This window comes from Pleurodeles waltl, chromosome 3_1 (genome assembly GCF_031143425.1).
Source record: "Pleurodeles waltl isolate 20211129_DDA chromosome 3_1, aPleWal1.hap1.20221129, whole genome shotgun sequence".
NCBI classification, from domain to species: Eukaryota; Metazoa; Chordata; class Amphibia; order Caudata; family Salamandridae; genus Pleurodeles; species Pleurodeles waltl.
Genome location: NC_090440.1, coordinates 1,934,376,357 through 1,934,397,232, shown reverse-complemented (window position 1 = coordinate 1,934,397,232; position 20,876 = coordinate 1,934,376,357).

Here is a 20,876-nt window from a genome sequence, read left to right as displayed (position 1 = left end):
CAGAGGCTCTGGTTAACATTTCCACGAGTCAGACACATATGGACACACATGTGGCACCATTTGACCATCTCTAGTACCAAACAGGTCTTCTTGGAAAGCAAAACATACTTCCATCCCAATGTCCTAACAGTCTGGCCATATAGGTGACACTCCACATATTCATTCTAATCATTACCTGGTTTCATCTATGTCAACTTCTCATGTCTGCCTGCAAATCCCATCTACCTCTGACACTGTCTGTGACTTGGCAATGAGGAAGAACCAAACTGAAACTCAGCAAATCTGTGATTTTCAAAGTTAAGTGATAGGACATAATTGTCAACATACATCATTTCATCATCAAGTGTGACTTTGCTTGTGCAATAACAAATTATTGTACTGTATACCACACTGTCCAGTACACAATACCAACTAACAATCTGCATGCCTCTCTAGCTCCCTGGCATTGGAGCTACCTAAGACCTCACAGATGATGGTAAATAGGAGGTGATATTCCAGCCATCATTTGCAGATTACAAAATGGAATCTCAGTATTGACAACACATCCCATACCTTTAGTCAGTTGAAGTACTGATTGATGAGATCTGCCCTGATGTCTCCAGCTTCATCTTTATCTGGCTCATCCTCACTTGGCAAATCAGCATTTCCACCCACAGGTACTGCTGGCTCCTCCTCAACTGATATGAATGATATCTGACGTCTCAGGGTAAGGTTGAGGAGCATGCAGCAGGCAACAATAATTTTGCATACCTTGTAAGGTGAGTAGAGGAGGGCTCCTCCAGATTTGTCCAGACTGCGAAATCTTGCCTTCAGGCGTCCAAAAGTCTGCTCCATGACATGACTTGTCCTTCCATGGGCCTCATTGAAGCGGAGTTCCCCTGGCGTGGCTGGGAACTTCACTGATCTCAATAGCCAAGGAGGGTTCGGATAGCCAGAGTCACCTATAAGGAATAGGTATGAAAAACTTTGCAGACACACTTGTCATATGTGAGTTACCAACCAGTCAGGCCCTCTCTGTGTGGAGTTGTGTCATCAACAGTGGGATATTGCTGTTCTGCATGATGAAGGAATCATGGACTGATCCAGGATACTTGGCACATACTTGTGAAATGCACTGGTCTGCCAAACACACCACTTGGACGTTGATAGAATGGTAATTCTTCTTGTTCCTATATACCTGTTCATTGGCACTGGGGGGAACCAAGGCTACATGGGTACCATCTATGGCTCCTGTCACATGTGGCATGTGCCCCAAAGCATAATACTCTGCCTTCACATAGGCCAAATCTGCACGCTGGAGAAACCTGATGTAGCTGTCCTGGTGTTTCAACAAAGCAGACAGTACAGCCTTCAAAACCAGACTGAACATGAGCTGAGACATCCCTGCAGTTAAGGCCGCTGTATTCTGAAAGGACCCAGTGGCCAGGAAGTGTAGCACTGACATGACATGAACGAAGGGAGGTATGCTATTGGGATTACTAATGGCTGGCATCAGATCTGGTTCCAACTGATCACGGAGATCCATGACAGTCTGCTTATTCAGGTGATATACCTGTATAATGTGTCTCTCCTCCATGGTATGCAGATCTACCAGTGGCTGGTATACTGGAGGTTGTCTTCCTCCTCATGCCAAGGTAACTATATGGGACCAAAATAGAATGTACTTGAATGTACAATGTACACATTATGAATCTGTTCATATACAAGTCATACATATCTCCATATGATGTTAGATGCAACATATGAAATTTGCTGTGCAGCATATTGCTATGCATACTATGACTGTCCCTTGATTCAGATTCCATAAACCCTCTGATGTATTTTACATGCATATCTATATAGCTGTGACTGCCGGTGTTTGATGATAGTCCTACCTGATTTACATCAGAAACATATTTGTTGCACTTATAATCCATTGTCATCGCACATAGAATGTTGAGAATAGGTTAGCATTTCCATTACCACCCATACCTCTGTTGCACAGATTTTACTACTCACATGCACAATGAGGCTACTAAACATGAAGGCAGCACTTAAAATAATTTTCGCACTATATAGGTAATCGTAAATGACGCACCATTCATTACTGTCCCATACACATAATTGCCTCAAAATGGCAGCTGCCTGACCTACTGTACTGGACATGAGGAAGTGAGCTAATTCCACCAGCGGATGTCATCATGGTGGTATGCGGTCACAACCGCGGTGCACATTGCCGTTGGAACACATTGCTGCATTTGGCGGACCTGGGCCAATGGGGATGTTTGCCGGCTGTGACGGTCATATACGTGGTGTACGTGACCACCATCTTTGCAGTATTGCTCACTTGACTCCTGACACTGCTGCCATCAAGACCTCCACTACCTGTGCTGCTATGGATCATGACACATCCTGCAGGTGACAGGGTCTCAGCCTTCCCTCCAGAAGAGCTGGACAGGATTGTGGATTAGGTCCTACCCCTGTATGAGCAGCTATATGGTGCACCAAAGAAGCAGGTGAGTTCAGTGATATACCAATGTGTAAAAGGTGAAGTGTATGATGGTGTACATGAAATGTGAGGAATTGGGCAATCATGACTGGGTGTATGGAAATGTGTACATGTGCATAGGCAGACATACAGTAGTGATACATTGTATGTAGTGTGTGATCTAACTTCCTTTATACACAACATAGATGGCAGCTTGTACAACAATGGTGTGAGAAATGTTTATATAGACATACCATGGTATGGCTAATCATGTGGCCTGGTCATATATGTCTAGTCAATACCAGGTATTGATCATGCATGTTGTTGGGGAGACTCTACTTCACACATGGGATGGCTGCAGATGGTACATTGTAAATGAGTTTGAACTGAGAGGAAGGGAATGTTTGCCTACTTGACTGATGTGTTCTGACCACATGAGTTGGGATGGGGCATGTGGACATAACTTTCTCCTTTTGTTTGCGTCATCCATGCAAGTCAAACCCCTAAAAAGAAGAGAATCTGGTGTGCCATTGCCAAGGAAGTGTGGACCCTGGGGGGTCCACAGCCAGTGGAGCACCCACTGTAGGAAGTGGCCTACCCTGAGTTGGATGGGCGTTTGAGGGCAGCACAGCAGCCAAAGGGGGTAAGTACTGATTACTCACATGTACATCCCTCGACCAGTTCAGTATATAATTTGTAAATATGTAAGCTGTGACAACGTGGCAAGTGCTAAAGGCAAAGGGTCCCCAAGGTACACCTAGGTGTAAAGGTTATTACATTGATATACAGGTGTGGAGATTGAATTGTGTATAGGGACATAAAACTCACCAATGTTAGCCATATTGTATTGAAGCATTTGGTGATGCATATGTGACTGTGTCACATGTGTACCATTACACTGCTCTATATGTAACTTGCTGTGCCATCCTTCCCACCTACTGATCCATACTCCAGCTATCTTGTTGGTAAGTTGTCCAGGTATCTGGTCTCTGTCCATTCCTACTCCACTGGATCTAGCTCTGTGTTCAACATAGGGTCTGACAGTTGAGAAACAGTCCAATTATTCATGATTTGTGAACTAGATTTAAAGTTCTTGCGAGGGTATGATCTCAATCTGAAATTTAACATGGCATACTTGCTACACCTATTCAGAGGTGTGTGGAGTGTACCCATTGCTAAGTGTGGACTGTACATTGGCAAGTGTGATGTATAATCAGGTTGGACATCCTACATGATTAAAAGCATGGTGGTATTTCTACATTCCCAGTGCAAGACATATAATTGAAATGTGAGTGCTGACTATTTGTACCATGCGCATGGTATTGTGGCTATCCTGCTATTCCCTTGGCCAATGTATTGTGAGCATGCTACATAGGGCAGGTCATCTCCTATATGGTACAATATACAATGTTTGTTGCCAACATCATGAGTACATTGGTAATTTCTGCCATTTCCAAGATTTGTGATCCAAGTTTGGCATACTTACTTTAGCTATTCTGAATCTGTTTAAAAGGATGTTTGTATGGCTAAGCTCAATTTATACTGACTTTATTGTGTTGCTGGTTTTGTAGTTGACATTCACATGTTGGTGGAATGGTATATGTTATCAGTCAATTTGCTGGACTCTTGGTGTATGTCTCAATCATGGTCAATTAAGAAGTTGTTTATGTCAGTGTAACTTTATTCCAAAGATGCAAGGTTACTCATGCCTGAAGTGCTGAAAGTGATGTTGGCATTTTGATATTGTTGACCTAAGGCATTAATCATCAGGAGTACTAGAACTGTATGTGGCCTTCAAGCATGTTAGACTTCATTGGCATGGTCTCCCCTAACTTTTTGCCTCGACTTCCCAGGTTGTTTTATGTGTGCTGGATTCAGTTTTTGCTGTTTTGTTTTCTCTGGACACTTCACCATTGCTGACCAGTGCTAAAGTGTAAGTGTATCCTGTATAAATTGTATGTGTACTTTGGCTTATCCATGATTGACATATTTGATTTACTAGTAAGTCCCTAGTAAAGTGCACTAGAGGTTCTCATGGCCTGTAAACCAAATGCTACTAGTGGGCCTGCAGCACTTGTTGTGCCACTCACATTAGTAGCGCTGTAAACATGGCTCACTGCAGTGTCTGTGGGTGCAGTTTTAAACTGCCAATTCGACTTGGCAAGTGTACCCACTTGCCAGGCCTAAACCTTCCCTTTTATAGATGTAAGGCACCCCTAAGGTAGGACCTAGGTAGCTCCATGGGCAGGGTACAGTGTATGTTAAAGGTTGGACATGTACTTATGTGTTTCACATGTCCTGACAGTGAAATACTGGTAAATTTGTTTTTCACTGTTGCAAGGCCTATCTCTCTCATAGGTTAACATGGGGGATGCCTTTAAATATTCTTAAAACGAAGATTCCCTTTGGGAGCAGATAGACATGTGGAGTTTGGGGTCTCTGAACTCACAATTTAAAAATACATCTTTTAGTTAAGTTGTTTTTTAGATAGTGTGTTTGAAAATGCCACTTCTAGAAAGTATGCATTTTTTTTTGCTTAAACCATTCTCTGGCTCTGCTTGTTTTTGGATTCCCTGCCTGGGTCAGTTTGACAGTTGGGCTGTTTGCACCTCTCCTCTAGACAGTGACACAAAGGGAGCTGGGGTGTAGCTGCATATCCTGATGGGCCATCTGGGCTGAGGGGAGGAGTGGTCACTTAGACCTGAAAAGGCTGTGCCTGCTCTCACACAATGCAGTCTCCAACCCCCTGGTGTGTGTCTGGGGCCTGGCCTGGGCAAGGCAGGACCTCACAAACAAGAGAGACTTTCCTTTGAAGTAGGCATACTCCAAAGGCAGAAATGGGTATAAGAAAGGCACACAAACCCCTGGAATTTAGATTACTTCTGGAAACAAGAGGAACCTCTGCCAAGGAGAAGAGCTGGAGAAGCTGCCTGTGATTGTGCTTTGTTGGGCTGGCCTGGGGGAGCTACTTCTACCTGAGAGAGGACAAAGACTGACTTTTGTGTGACTTCACACTGGTGAAGAATCTCCAAGGGCTTGAAACTGAGCTTGCCTCCTGTTGTTGAAGTCTCAGGACAGCAAAGACTTCTCCCTGCCAGCAATTGGGCTTTCTGCTGAGAGTCCTGCCTACCAAGTGGTGCCCTAACCTGCCTCTGGGCCCTTGAAAGGTGTAGCTGGTGGAAAAGGACAGAAATCCATGCAAAGACCGCCGTGCAGGGAAACTTTAGATGCACCGCCCGCTTCACGGCTGAAAAACGATGTGTCGCTGGCCACGCAGCTAAAATCGACACTCCACCTTCATCGCGGATGGGAGATCGACGCAACGCGGCTGGAGAAACGATGCCCAACACCCGCAGCGGCTGTTGTTAATAACACAAGGAGTATGAGTGCTGCAGTGTGTCCGCGGTCGAGAAGTGTGCGGATGTCATCGGTGGCTGCAAGAAGAGCTATCTCTGTGCTGTGGTTGCTGTGGAATCCAGACTGAGAGGTATCCAGAGAGTTGTTGTCCTCGAGGAATTGTCGCAGCTGCGAGTTTATGGCTCTTTCCAGGACTTTGGCTGGGTAGGGTAGCAGCGAGATGGGTCGGAACTTCTTGAGCTCTGATGGGTCGGGTGTGGGTTTCTTCAGGATGGGGCGGACTTCGGCATGTTTCCAGTCTTCGGGGGAGGTGGCTGTTGTGATGGAGCAGTTCAGCATCTTGCAGAGTTCGGGGGTGGTGGATGCACTGGCTCTGTTGTAGATGTAGTGAGGACAAGGGTCTGTTGGAGCTTCGGATTGAAAGCAGTTCATAATGATTTCAGTCTCTTTTGTGGTGAGAGTGGACCAGCTCTGGACGGTTTGGGTGAGTTTTGGGGGGCTTGGTTGGGTGTAGGTTTTGATGCTGGGCAGGTTCTGTGGGAGAAAGCTGTCACAGATGTCCTTAATCTTGCAGTGGAAGAAAGTGGCTAGTTTGTCGCAGAGGTCTTGCCATGGGGGGACGCTGGTGGCTTCGGAGGAAGGATTGGTGAATTTAATGATTACCTTGAAGAGTTCTCTCCTGTTGTGCAGGGAGGTGTTGATACGTTCACGGAGTGCAGCTTTTTTTGCGTTCTTGATGAGTGGCAATAACAGCACTTAAAGATGCGAGGTCATTGCTGGTTTTGCTGTTTCTCCATTTCCTCTCTAGGCGCTTGCACTGACCTCCTGGCCAGTGTCTTCTCCTGCTGCTGCCTCTGCCTTAGGGAACAAACTGAGAGTCTGCCTGACTCTAAGTTCGATGCCTTCACTCCTCCACTCTCAGACATCCACTCCAGTCCCCAGACCCGCAGACACCACAGCCACTGACACTCCAACATCCAGCACATCCACCATACCTGTAGTCACCACCTCAACAGACAGTCACCCCCATCACAGCATCCCCAGCACCTGCACACACCCTCAGTCCGGTACACTTAAATGCCCTCACTCACCCACCCAACCGAAACCCACAAGCATACCTCCCACAAACATGCACCCATGACACCCACACATACACACCAGGCAGCCACTCCCTCACCTACCACACCCAAACCCCCTTCTGATGACCATCCCGTGTGTCAAAAAAAGTGTTGCTTTCATGTTTTGACATTTTCCCTACTCCTCTTCCCCTGTGAGACCCATAAATGGAATGTTTCCATCCCCAGACCTGTCCCTTCCACCTCTAAGGCCTCCCCTACCCGTGCAATTACCCATGCCACTCCCCCACCAAGAAGTCTACCCCTCCCAAGAGAACCCAACCCTCCTCTAAGCGTGGACCTAATCCCCCTTCCCAAGCTCAATCCCAAAGGAACCTCTCCAAAGCCTAGGCCCAAACTCCCCCCTCTGCCCCTCGATAATCCCTGAGGCGCCTGCCTGCCCCTCGTTGCCCCTACCTGTGCAGGTTACACGGCTGTCAGGGGTCACACAGATGTGGATTTTTCCCATTGTACTGGCCTATGGCCTTGGACATATCAATTATATATCTAATTTGTAATACATATTTGGACCAACCAGTTGTTGGTTCCGACATTACATATTTGTCCTGCATTTCTTTTCTTAGGGCAGATTTGTTCATAGCTTACATTGTGTGTGAATATTTGTGTGTAAGTGGTCCTTGTGCTACCTGTTTTGTCTGGGCAGCATGTGAGGTTGTGTGTAGTGCTTTTGTCCCCCTGTGATGGGTGTGTGTTGTGTGATGGGCATGTGTAAGTTGGGGACATGTTGTTGTCATCGTATTGAGTGGTGTTTGTGTTGACATGTGTTGCTGTGTTGTGTGTCTTTGTGTGCTTTGACTGTGCATGTTTAGTGCATGGCATGTCAGATACGATGTGCTGTGTGTTTGCTGTGTATGTCCATTGCTGCATTGTATGGTTGTGTGATTGTGTGTGTTCGTTCCCTGTTGGTGGTACATTGTGTTGTATGTGTGATTTGTCACTGGGTAGTGTCTATTGTGGGTGCTTGCCAATGCATTGATGGTGTTGTGGTGTTGTTGCAATGTGTTGTGTGTTATTGTGTGTGACTGGGCTGGTGCTGTGTTTCCTTCCTGTGTGTTTTTGACATGTGTGTGTGGGTGATGGCTGTAGTGTGTGTACTATGTATGTGCAGGTGTATATGTGGCTGTCTGTGAGTGTGCGTGTTAGTGTGAGGTTACCTGTGTGTCGCCCTCGGCCCCCATTCCCGATGTTATGCTGTGTGAGCGTATGTACTTTGGCAATATACAAGAGTGACAGGTAAGTGTGTGTACTGACGGTTGCTGTCGTCGTCTTCAGGATTGATTCCGGAGTCTCTGGGCGAGTAGGAGGAGCGGGATGAGGTGTAGTTCTGGTTCCATGGCAGCTTCAACAAGTGTGTCTTCCTGAAGGTGAGCGTCTCCTTTTATGCAGTTCGTTTCCGCCCAGGTTTCCGTGGTGATGCGACCCCTCTGGAAACCTTGGCGGTGTGCAACCTCGTAATCTGTCCGGCAGAAACAAGGTCTCTGCCTCCCTACAGGTGGCTAAAATGGTCGGTGGCGGCCGGACCAGCCTGTTGACGGTATGACCGCTAACATGGCGGTCCTGAGACTGGCAAACTCGTAATGAGGCCCTATGTGTCTGATTTGATTTCAAGTTTTGCGTAAGGGATACTCTTGACCAATGTACCAAATACAATCTATATAGTCCGTTCCTTTCAATGTAGTATAGTGCATTGTTTTTCGCACTATCTATTTACGGCAGACAGGATAATATAGCCACATGTTGTGTGTGATGTATGTGTTATTTATTATCCATCTGCCTCTTTGGAGTCAGGGTAGAAAGTGAAAGGCATTTGGAGAAGAGCAGGGCCACTGAAATTAAAGATAGATAATTGTCAACTACAGCTGCCCCAGCTGCAGACAGTAGCAAAGTACCTCGAAGCTCTCGCTATCATCCCCACATGTACAAAGCATTTTTCTAGTCGCAAACGGTCCGATTCGCAGATTCAGCCTGTTTGCGACTAGAAAAATGCTCTTTGGGATGTACAAATCCCAAACTGCGATTCAGTAACTTGTTACGGAGTCACAATTTGGGTTTTGCGATTCGGTATCAGGAAGGGGCGTGTTCAGGGCGTACCTTCCTAATACCGAATCTAAATGGTATGTATGATTGTTTTGTGACCATGAATGCGGTCGCAAAACAATCGCAGTTAGCACCAATCCATTCGCAAAGGGGAAGAGGTCCCCAAGGGACTCCTTCCCCTTTGTGAATGCATGTGAAAATGTTTTTTAAGAGCAGTCAGTGGTCCCATGGACCACTGCCGACTCTTCAAAAAATAAAACTGAATCGTTTATTTTTTTTTCTTTTCAAACACAACCTATTTTCCTTTCAGGAAACCGGGCTGTGTTTAAAAAAAAAGATTGCTTTAGCAATCACAGACATGGTGGTCTGCTGACCCCAGCAAGCCACCATCCCTGTGATTTTTGCAATTCCTGGTGGGTCGCAAATTGCGACCTACCTTAGCAATATTAATGAGGCAGGCCTATTTTATTATACCCACCGAGAATCGCAAAAGAAACTCAATGGAGTTTCTTACATTTAGAATTGCGATTCCTAATTGCGATTCGCATGGAATCGCAATTAGGAAATCGCAATTCCAAATATTCATACATGTGGCCAATAGTGTCTGTTTAGTTTCTAGAAAAGCCTTTAAAAGAAAAAAAAAAAAAAACTTTTTTTAAAAAATCTGGTATTATTCTGCCTTAATACTTTTCTGCCAGGCAGTCAGTGCTTTTTATGTCAGTCATGTGTGGGTAAAAATAATATTGGCCTTGTGACTCTCCTAATCATAATCATAATCACATCAAATTCCAATGACCCTAGGGGACCAGTAATGTACTGCTACTGTATCAACCACTACTTAATTCTAAACAAGTGTTTGCTCAGAGCAATGTTTACAATATGTCTTTATTCTCTTTGTTGTTGGATACCATTCAGGCCAAATGCCGGTGGCAGGTAGTCCTGGAGGATGAAGAGGTGAAAATAGCTGCCTCTTACCCAGGCCTCAGTTCAGCAAGCCGGCCCCAGCCTCCAGCCTCTCAGCCATTACATCGCCGGTGCCATCGCCAGCTGTCAGGGGCCCAGACTCGAACTGCTGCCACCCCCTCCCGCTCTGACACCCAGAAAGCATTGCTGCGGCCCATCCTGTAGAGGCTGGACCGCATGAAGAGACGAGTGGATAGCCATCTGGACAGGATAGGGTGGAGAATGGACCAGCTGTGGCCCCAAATGAACAGCAACCACTTCTAGCCTTTTTTTAAATTTTGTTTTTGGTAGGAGGGACTTGTAGTGGGTGGAGAGGGTGGGAAGGGAGCTGGGGCCAGGTTTTTTTGCACTTTAGATTTTTTCTTTGGAATTTCGTTGTGGACTTTCATTGGATTTTTGGGGACATGGCCATTGTTTGGGGAGAGGGGTGGGCCTGTTGTGGGTGGGTAGGGTGGGTTTTCTATTTGTCAAAAATAAAAGGGGATATTTTATTTTACTTCATTTATAACTCCAATTTGTATTTTGGTGTTACAGTTTGCACTGATGTCTTTTAGTGTAGCCTGTCTTTTAAATTTGCAAAAAAATGTTTGTCATTTACTTATACCCTTGCTGTGCTGTCCTCTGTAACTATATTAACCACTAAGGGATGATTGCCATTGCCTACTTTGCCTATAAAACCCTAGATACACACAAACAATATCTTCTTCAGTAGAAGTTAAACAAGTTTACTTCAATCCATAGTTCTTCTCTTACCTGAATAGATAAAGCGGGGGCTGATAACTCAGGCTTCTTGCTGCAGGGTTTTCCCAAGGTGGCATTTTATTTTAAGGGGATGGTGGCAGTAGTAGTAGTAGGCTAGCATGTTAACAAGGACAACACAAGGTGTCACTCCCTCCTATGCGAACTTCAACTGCAGGATAAATCAAAGGGTTATCCATCACTGTCAACTACATTGAAAGAAAACAGAGAGTTAGTGGGTCATATATTATATCATAACTTTAGAAATACTGAGACCACACTACTGTAATGACAGTATTTGACAGACAACAAAGAAGATATGATATGATAATAAAAACTAGCAATATCAACTTCTTCTGAGCAGCAGGGAGCTAGTATTTAATGAAAACCAAACTTAGGAAATTAAATCCTTGAGTCGAGAAGTGGGCTCAGAGTCAGGAGTGGTTGGACAAGGATAAGCGTTTGGGCAACAAACAACACAAGGCCTTAATAATGATGTTTATGGGGCCGGTGTGGAATATTGCAGAGGTAATAGAAGGTCATGCAGTGAGTTGGTGTCACTTTCACCACATACGCCCCAGCAAGTGTGTGATCCATTTATGGTGTGAAATTAAGTTGCACCTCAATAAATCACATAGCCTGGGGGAAGAGGGCTAGAGGCCTGATGAATTGATGGGAGAAGGGATTTGGGAAAAAGCAGAAAGAAAGAAAGAAAGAAAAAAGGAATAAAGAAAGAAAGAAAAAAGAAAGGAAGAAAGGAAGGGAAAAAGAAAGGAAGAAAGAAAGAAAGTTCAACAAGACATAATTAAAAAGTTCTATGGTGGCACTGCCATGCTCAATTTGGGAAGTAGAGTTTGTCCTCAAACTCAGGTGGTTCATCCAGAAGTTGGTCAGCATACACACTTGATTCTGATCAGTCATCCTCTTCCTCCTACTGTGGTGTTTCGGGAATGGTGTAATCAAATTTTGGTTACTTTTTACCATGGTTAATCTCTCTACGTTTTGAGGTGTGAGACTGGTCCTTCTCACTGTAACAACTGCACCAGCTGCACTGAACACATGTTCAGCAGACACGTTGGCTACACATCCTGTACAGGTACAGGTAAAGCCAGATATTTTATTGTCAGCCTGCTGAGCTGTGGCCATTGGCGAATCTTCCCATACCAATACACCAATGGGTTTTGATTCACACACATCTCTTTTAGGTCAACCAGATACTCCTGGAACAGCCTCTTAAGTGTCATTGGGGGTGCCACTTTCTTGACCTATTTTCCTTTCTCCTCTGCACTGGACTTAAGACCTGCCACTTGAAACCAAGTCAATGCAGTGGATGGGTCCGATTCTTCTGATGCTGTTGGTGCCGGTGTTCTTGTTGTTGGTGTTGGCTGCTGTGAGGCAAGACTGCCCTCTCTGGAAGTTCAAATCGGTGCCCCAGAACTGCAATGTGGGATTCTAAGTTCCAGCTGTTTTGCTCAACAATCCACCTCTTACATTTTGAAACATACCCTTCAAAAAAGGAATGAAAGAGAGAAGAATGTTTTTTAGTGTGGATCAAGTAGGGTGGCATAGATGTACTCTTTGGATGAGATAATGTCATTTTGCAGCCTTGCATTAAGAGTCAAGTCATAGCTTAGGCTCTCAACCAAGGCATGCACTTCTGGGTTTCCATTCACACCTCCGAATGTGAACCTTTCAGGCACCTTTCAGACAACGGGATAGCTTGGCCCATTGTACTGTCCTCCTTGCTGACTTCCCACTTGAAAACCTTAAAATGTAGCAGGATCTGTGTCAGGCAATTGACTAGGCCCTATATGTCCGCATCAATTGCATCCCCTCCTCTTTGAATGACATAGTTATTGTCTGTCGATACTGCTCAAACAGACGTTGCAATATATATTAGGTTGAGTTCCAATGTGTTGGCACCTCCTGTATCAGGGCTTTAACCGGTACTATGTTAGCACACTGAATAATCCACAACTGCTTCCGGGCTTTCAAAGAATGACAGAAATGAGTGGAGATTTATCTGCAATTGCTATGTCTACTTTTTTGAGAAAGTCTTGCACAACCAGGTTGTTCAGTGCGCCAAACACAGGACCCTAAAATAGCCGCCATCTGCCATGGCCTGACTATGATACTGCCATTGTCCATGGCAACTATTCCAATTCGGAGAACTCTGAGTCGCATCCATTCAGACACCTTGCTATTAAATTTGTCCTAGATGTTTGCAGCTGCATGTGATGTCCCCAAGACGAACATGGCAACTATTGCATGCCGCCGAATGTTCTTAAAGATTTCTTCAGGGCGAAGACCTGTAGATAGCTTTTGCTTTACCCCTGCAAAAGAGATCCAGTGTGCAGTGATGCATATATAATCAGTTACCTGACAACTGGTCCACATGTCTGTCGTCTGGTGGATAATGTGGACAACACTGCTACAAAGCTTGTCCAACCAATTGCCGCACATCGTGATGCAGCTCTCGAACAGAAACTCTGGCAAAAGAGGTCCGACTTGGAACCTTCCATTTTGGGCAGATGCCTGTCACAAATTCTAAGAATCCCACTCTTTCCACAGAAGAACAAGCATTTGCAATGCAATAGGTCTCGCATTTGCTTGAGTTAGAGCTATTGGCATTGTAAATTCCTAACTGGACTTTTCTTGCCACATAAGAAACCAGGGGCGTACAACGGATGGCAATGTTGATTTTGAAATTTGAAATGGCCCACCCCTGCGCCTCAACCTATTTTGCATAACGTGGCAGTTTCCAGCTGAATGTCAGATTGTTTGGAGGGAAAATAGGAAGAAGCTGCTTAAGGTTGTGTCATCAATTGCTGGAGATTTTGACAGTGCACCTCATTTCCTCAAACAATTGTAAAGTTCATGTCTGGATATTTCCGAACAGTTTACTGCCAAGCACTGAACACCTGACAAAAGACAAAAGTATGTTTCACTCTATGAGTTTTCTACACATATAGTAAATATTAGAACTACAAGTGTCAGAACACAAAATTATGTTGTTTAAAAAAAACACAAGGTGGATTGAAAGAGTACTAGTGATGTGCTGTCACTTGGGGAGAGTGGTTACACACCCGAGAGGTGCAGATCAAATTGCCTCATCTTGAAGTAATTGATATTTCAGAAAGGAAAAAGGAAAAAAAAAGGAACAGCAATATTTTGGACAAAAGCAGGATTGCCTCCTAAATCTTAATGTTCAGATGCCTATTTAATGTGAATAAACGTTAACACATACATTCGCTGTCAAAATCGTCTCTAGATGCCAAAACAGTTTTCTATACATTTATTTGTTAAACGTAGTTAAGATTTGTGAGGTCTGCGTCCAAAAAACGTGGTGGGGTTGGATTGGGAGTGGGGCAGCTAATTGATTTTTATTCTCAAGGACCATGAAAGGCTTTTTTTAGGCATGGCAGGCAATGGTAGTAAACTGTATTATTTGTGTTGGGCTTTAACTAAAATGCCTTGGGGTCTGCCCTCTAGCGACATGTGGCGATCCACAATAACAGAGGCAAAGAAAGTGAACATGTGGGCTGTATCATAACAATAAATGGTGTTTAAAACCAGAAAGCTAAGATGTGAAATTCTGGTGATTGATTGGGTAAATAGGATTTCACTGATCTGAGCAAAAAAAGGATGAAGTAAGCACCTTTAACTTCTGTAATTGTGGCAGGGCAGTCTGCGAGTTTAAGGGAAGCATGTGGGGGAAAAGTGACAGGGGAGCTTTCTCTGTGTCACTGCGATTCTGCAAACAAGCCTTAAACTATCCAACCACTCCCCATGACAAAGAATAAATCAAAATAATAAGAAGAGAGGGGGTGGGCGTACGCAACTGGCTTCAATGTGCCAGGCAAAGGAGGCGCAGTAGAGGGCAGCTGTCAAACAAGAGGGAAACAAAACCACATACCAAATTACCTGGATGGAAAGACACTTCCTCACGGATCAACGTCTTTGTGAAATGCGAAAACGTTGTGATGGCATGCTGGTGATTTATTACACGTGATGCATGCCATGACGGTCTCAAGAATGGAAATCAAAACCAGGCAGGAGGAAGGGCCATCATGTGCTGTAACAGGAGTAAGCAAGATGTAGTGTGATGGGCAACAAAAATGTACTCTTAGTGAAAGCTCCCTGGGCGGGAACTTAGCAGGCAAAGTAGGGACATTTAGTATAATGCACCAATAAAAGTGAAGCATATAGGACAAGTACAACAAAGAATGAATGACAAGAGTGGGCGTGGTTAAAAGCCCATACTGAATACAACATGTCTTGCTGACAGCGCTGTGCGCTGCCAAGCTCAACCTAACAAGGGAGGAGGTCCAGAGCTAGCAATTGTGCTAGCATCCCATTGTACAAATGTGCCATTGAGTGGTTGGGGGTCATAGTGCCCTTCTTGGCTAAACATGCCAGTAATAGTAGCCTGGATTTTCTTCTTTTCTGGAGCCACAGATGCAGGAAACGTTTGAGAAGTCGGTGGTGGTAGAGTCAATGTGCGTTGTGGTGCAGTCCCTGTACGCCTTGCAGTCACTGTCTCCATCTGACTCTGAATCTTCCTGTGCCATTGTGAGGTCGCTGAGGGGGGTGATTCTGGCACACTCCTGGGGACAAGGCTGCTTTGTGTGAGGAAGTCACCCTCTTCTTCCTCACCTTCCACCATGATTTGACCAATTGTAGATGATATTTCCCAGCTCTCCTCACCTTCACCACCGCAACCACGTTCAGCATTTTTTTAAAGGTGCTCCTCCCACTGGATTGCGTGATGCCTTTTCATATGGGTCGTCAGGCCTCCAATACCATAACGTGAACCAGGCTTACTTGGACGAACAGTTGAGTGGCAATTGGAGCATATTGCAATATACTCCTCCTGTTTGCTAATAGTAAAAAAGTCCCAAACTGAGGGGTGGGGAAGTACTTTCTTACTGGGCTACTACCAGTGTCAGAAAACTAGAAGTAGGTGGGTGTGTCGATTGCCTCTCTGCAGTGCATACTTCTACTGAGGTAGGGGTTGGTATGAAAGTTCTGCGAGTTGCAAATTTGTCGCAGCACTACTTGCGACCGTGTAAAAAGCAAAATGGTATGTTCCAATGCCATTTCGGAGTCCCAAATAGTGATGCGACTAATTACCGACTCGCAAAATTTGCGACTTGAGAATGAGACTCGCAATTAAGAAATCACAATTAGTGAGTCGCAAACTGCATGTACAAGGTAGTCACAAATTGCGAATAGTCGCAAAAAGCCCGTTTTGCACACCCAGATTAGCACTGATTCCAAACAGGTGGTAACCAGAACCAAAGTATAAAAGCAGACCTAGAAGGCATCTGGGTTTCTCAAAATGGCTGCACTCTACATGATTGCATGGAGGAGAAGAGTCCAGGCTGCCCAGCAGAGGAGGCGGAGACAGGAGAGGATATACAGAACCAGGCAGACCATATTTCAAGAAACTGAGGAGGAAATATATGACAAATACAGACTGAGCAGCGCAGTTATCTTACAGATTATTGAACTGCTGAAACCTCAGCTAGAACGCCAGACCTTGCGCAGCTGCTCCATCTCCACACATATGCAAGTGCTCTGCTCACTGCACCTCTTGGCCTCGGGTAGCTACCAAGGGCTGATTGCTGTTGCTGGTGGGGTGTCCCAAAGTGCCCTGTCACGATTCTTTAGATGGTTCTTAGATGCCATACTGGAACACATGTCCAGATACATATACCTTCCCAGGAATGTGGAGGAAATACACAACACCAAATTAGACTTCTACAGAATTGCAAACTTTCCCAATGTAATAGGGTGTGTGGACGGGACACATATACCCATTTGCCCACCTCACTCAACATCCAGGTAGTATGTGATGCCCATAATGTAATAACTGATATAGTGGCACAATTTCCAGGGAGCACACATGATGCATACATATTCAGGCACAGTGGGATACACCAACGCCTACAACGTGGGGAGTTTGGTGAAGGATATTTATTAGGTACTGTGTAGTACACACCAATGTCATAAATACATGTCACTGCATAACCATGTGAAGCCATGCTCATATCTGCTGGTTTGTTCCACAGGTGACAGTGCATATGCTCTGAGGCCATGGATACTCACACCATACCTAACACCTGCCAATCAGAATGAGAGGCGCTACAACATTGGACATCGGCGAACCAGAACCGTCATTGAGAGGACATGTTGAAGTCGCGTTTTTTATGCCTGCACGAAAGTGGAGGGGCACCCCAGTTTGCCCCAGAGACTGCATGCAAGATTGTGGCGACATGTGCCTTCCTGCGCAACATAGCAACCAGACGTGGACTACATCTCGCTCTAGATGACACAGATTCGGAGGATGAGGAGCAAGAGCCACCTCAACGACAGCCTGGGGATGGTAGCATCACAATGGAGGGCAGGCGGAGACGGGACCACATCGCAAATCACTACTTTGGCAGGTACGTGGCAACCATTACAGCACTCACAAATGTAAGACACACATAGCCAGGTTGTGCAAAAAATGAAATATCCCTTTAATGTCAGGAGTGTAATAATGAACTGTTGACGTTTAACTAGCAATAAAAACGTAAAATGTAACAACGTCTGACGCATTTACATCATATGCCTCAGGCAAATCCTAGATACGCAAAATCACACCCTCCTGCGACTACGGCCACCATGGCCCGATCCTGGTTGGTCCCCTGATGTTTGGCGGGCACTGCTACTCCACAGGATGTGTGCATCTGAGGCAGAAATGTTGCTCCAGCTGGAGATGTCCTCACTATCCTGAGGGGTTTGGCCAATGCCCCTTGCTGCCTGGGTGGTCTGTATTAGGTCCACTGCATGACTGATGTGCCCCAGTCCCCTTGCTACATCACCAGCAAAATGCCCAAGTTGCAGCTGTAGCTTAAAAGTATCCCTTGACAGGCAGGTAGTTGTGGTTGCGAGGCGGCCAATCGACTGACTCAGCCGGTCCAATCGGGCAGCAGTGTTGCTCTCTCCGCGCCTTGCATGGGCCCTGATGGCGGTGGTGAAGTTTGCCATGTTGTTGTTCATGGTGCTGAATTGTGTGTCAACATTGGCAAATCCCTGTGAGAGGGTCTGTTGCAGTCTGTGCAGGTTCCTGTTCATCAAAAGCATATGTTTATTTTGCAGGTGGTGACTGCTCAGTAGGGATGCCTCCAGTCCTAGGAATTGTTCACCTGTGACATCCTCCTCACCTGCTGACTGTGTTTGACGTCGCCATCTCCGCCCAGACCCAGCTGATCTATGTGGCCGATTCACACTCATCTGTGGCCCCGGTGTCAGGTTGCCTGTCTCAGTGTCCACATCTGTCTCCTCTGTGGTCTCACATGCATAGTGGACAAGTGGTGTGGTCATACACTCCCCTGCAGATACACTGGCCACTTCACCTGCTGTGATGGTGGAAGATTCATCTCCCTGCATACTAGCGTCTTCAGTGGGTACTTGTGGGAGACCTGTGGGACACAGGGTATACACTGTCAGTGCCTCTCAGATGTGTGGTGTATCAAAATAAATATTCCTCAAAAGTTGGACTACTGTACTACATTGCCCATAATGCATTGTTCTGTAGGTTGCAATATAGGCATGGAACACATTTGGATGGTGCATGCTTTTTGCGACTCCGGGCCACACCCATGTGCAATTTGCACCAAATCACACAATTTAATCGCGATTCCTACTTACATCACGTTTTGCGAGTTGGAAATAGCGATTCGCATTGAGTCACTATTTCCGACTCCCAATTCTTCAGCTACGTACATGTAGCCTTTAGTTCTTTCTTCGGTATTTGTCTTCTTTCTATGGCCAAAGTGGGATAAATACAGACCACGTGCACTAGGGTTTCTACCGCCAGATGACACAGGCGGCATTCCTGGTTGTCTATTTGTGAAACCTATTTCCATTTTGGCATAAGGTCTAGCGTTGGCATATCACCCAGCCTTAGTTTTAAAAAGCGTTGTTTAATTTGTAGTGAGGAAGGGGCAGCCAATAACGATGATTCTTTAAATACTTTATATGAGTAAAGAACCAACTAGCCATGAGACCTTTTAGCCAATTCTTCCCTGGCTTCTAGCCAGCTATGTAATTTACTAATTTATAAAAAGCCGGGCTAGGGAGCGACTGATCCCATACATCAACTAGATTCCGATGTGTTAGGTGTTTCTCTAGATAGTTTTTATATTTACTATTGCCTCTTTCCATGTTACTTTCCTGCCACACTAGGTTAGCCAACATCTCCCTTGGGGCATGGCATAATATATAGCAACATTTGATATATGCTGCAGGTCGAGTCAGTGACTGCTTGACCAGCATAAATTCCAGTCTGATCTGGGCCGGGGAAGCATATCCCGGTAGCCGGAAGACACGCTTATATGCCTTTACCAGAAGTTGATCCAAGAGAGCTTCCTTCAACCCCCTCATTAATTCAGTCCCATAGGCGAGAGTTGGAAGTAATTTTGCCCTCATTACGGCAGTCAGTGGACTCAAAGCGTGGCCAAGAATGGTATTTGCAAGCGTGCCTAAAGCGTGAATTAGTGCTTGTTTCTTGCTTTTTATTTCTTCTTTTTGGGGCACGTAGTTGCCTCTTGCGTCTATCATAACTCCTAGGTATCTGTACAAGGTTACTTCCTCTATGGGCTTCCCATTTAGATGCCACTTGTGTTGGCTAGAGGGTCTGCAGTTAAGGGCAATCCTTTTGGTTTTACTTTGATTTATTTCTAATTCATTTATTATAGCATATCCTTCTAGATTGTTCGTCAGCTTTTGCACGCCAATTCTAGTGTTACTAAGCAATATCAGATCATCTGCGTATAGCATGTTGGATAATTGTTGACCACCTCGGGAGGGGGAGTGAGCTGACTGATTGTTTAAATTGGTAGAAAGGTCTGCTATGTACAGACTAAAAAAGAATTGGTGCCAAAACACAGCCTTGTTTTAATCCAACTGTTGTTTTAACTGCCCTAGATAGATATGAACCTCCCCCAAGTTTAACCTTCACCCACTTATCAGAGTAAATCAATTGAATGGCATTTAAAATGGGTGCTGCAGCCCCAACTGCTGTAGTTTTGCCCACAGTTTACAGCGGGGGACGCAATCAAAGGCAGATTTAAAATCAACAAAACACAGGTATGTGGGCGTCCCAGTTGCCTTTGCTCTGTTGATAATCAGTCCCAGTACCATAAGGTTGTTAACATTCCCTGGTTCTTGGTAAATCCGCTTTGATTTATGGGAAGTTTGTTGTTATCTGCAGTCCATGCCTCTAAATGCTGCAGCAAGCATACCGAAAAGTACTTGAGGTCAACGTCCAGAAGGGCAATTAGTCTATAATTGCTGGGAAAGGCAGCCTTCGCTCCCTTGTATATGGGGTGGATTATTGAGCCCTTCCAACTTGCGGCACAATCCCAGTTATAAGCACATGATTGAACATTGCAGCCAGGAATCTGCCCATCTTTCTGTTGCTTGTTTAAACAAAGCTTGCAGTAGACCATTGGGCCCAGGCGCACAATCCGTTTGCAACCTCCTGATGATTTTTATTATCTTTAACGGTGTGATTGTCAAGGTGTTCAAGGCGTCAGGTTCCCAAGTGTTGGACTCCCTCTAAGGTAACGCTGTTTCTCCAGTGGGCAGCTCCCTTAGATGTGACTTGAGGTGGTCCACCCAAGCTCCCTCTGTTATATTGCCATTGTTGGCTGCTTTTGGACCCTTTTCAATGGAATTGATTAATTTCCAGAATCTTTTTGAGTTTGATGATTTTGACACATAGTGTAGCTTGGCCCAGAGCGTTTCCTTTTGATGTTTTTTAAAAGACCACATTTCCTTTTTTAGGAGTTTCCTTTGTTCTCGCAAGTTGCTCAGTAGTGTACTATTCTCCGGTAGTTTATGCAGTTGCCTCAGCAGCCTACCAACCGCTGCTTTCCTCCTGGGAAAGGCTGGTATGTGTATGCGGTTACGATGATTCAGTTGTACGCCCTTGTTCATAGTTCCCAGAGGATCCTGGCTTGTAAGGACCTTAGCGAAGTTCTCCCAGGCTGTTGTCAAATTTGCGGTGTCGAGGGCATGGATTCTAGCCTCAACAGTGCCTCTTCTGCTTGACTTTTGATGGAGTTAGATGACCATTTCAATCGTTTGAGATTTTCAGTACCGATCTCCCCTTTCAGGGAGACCGC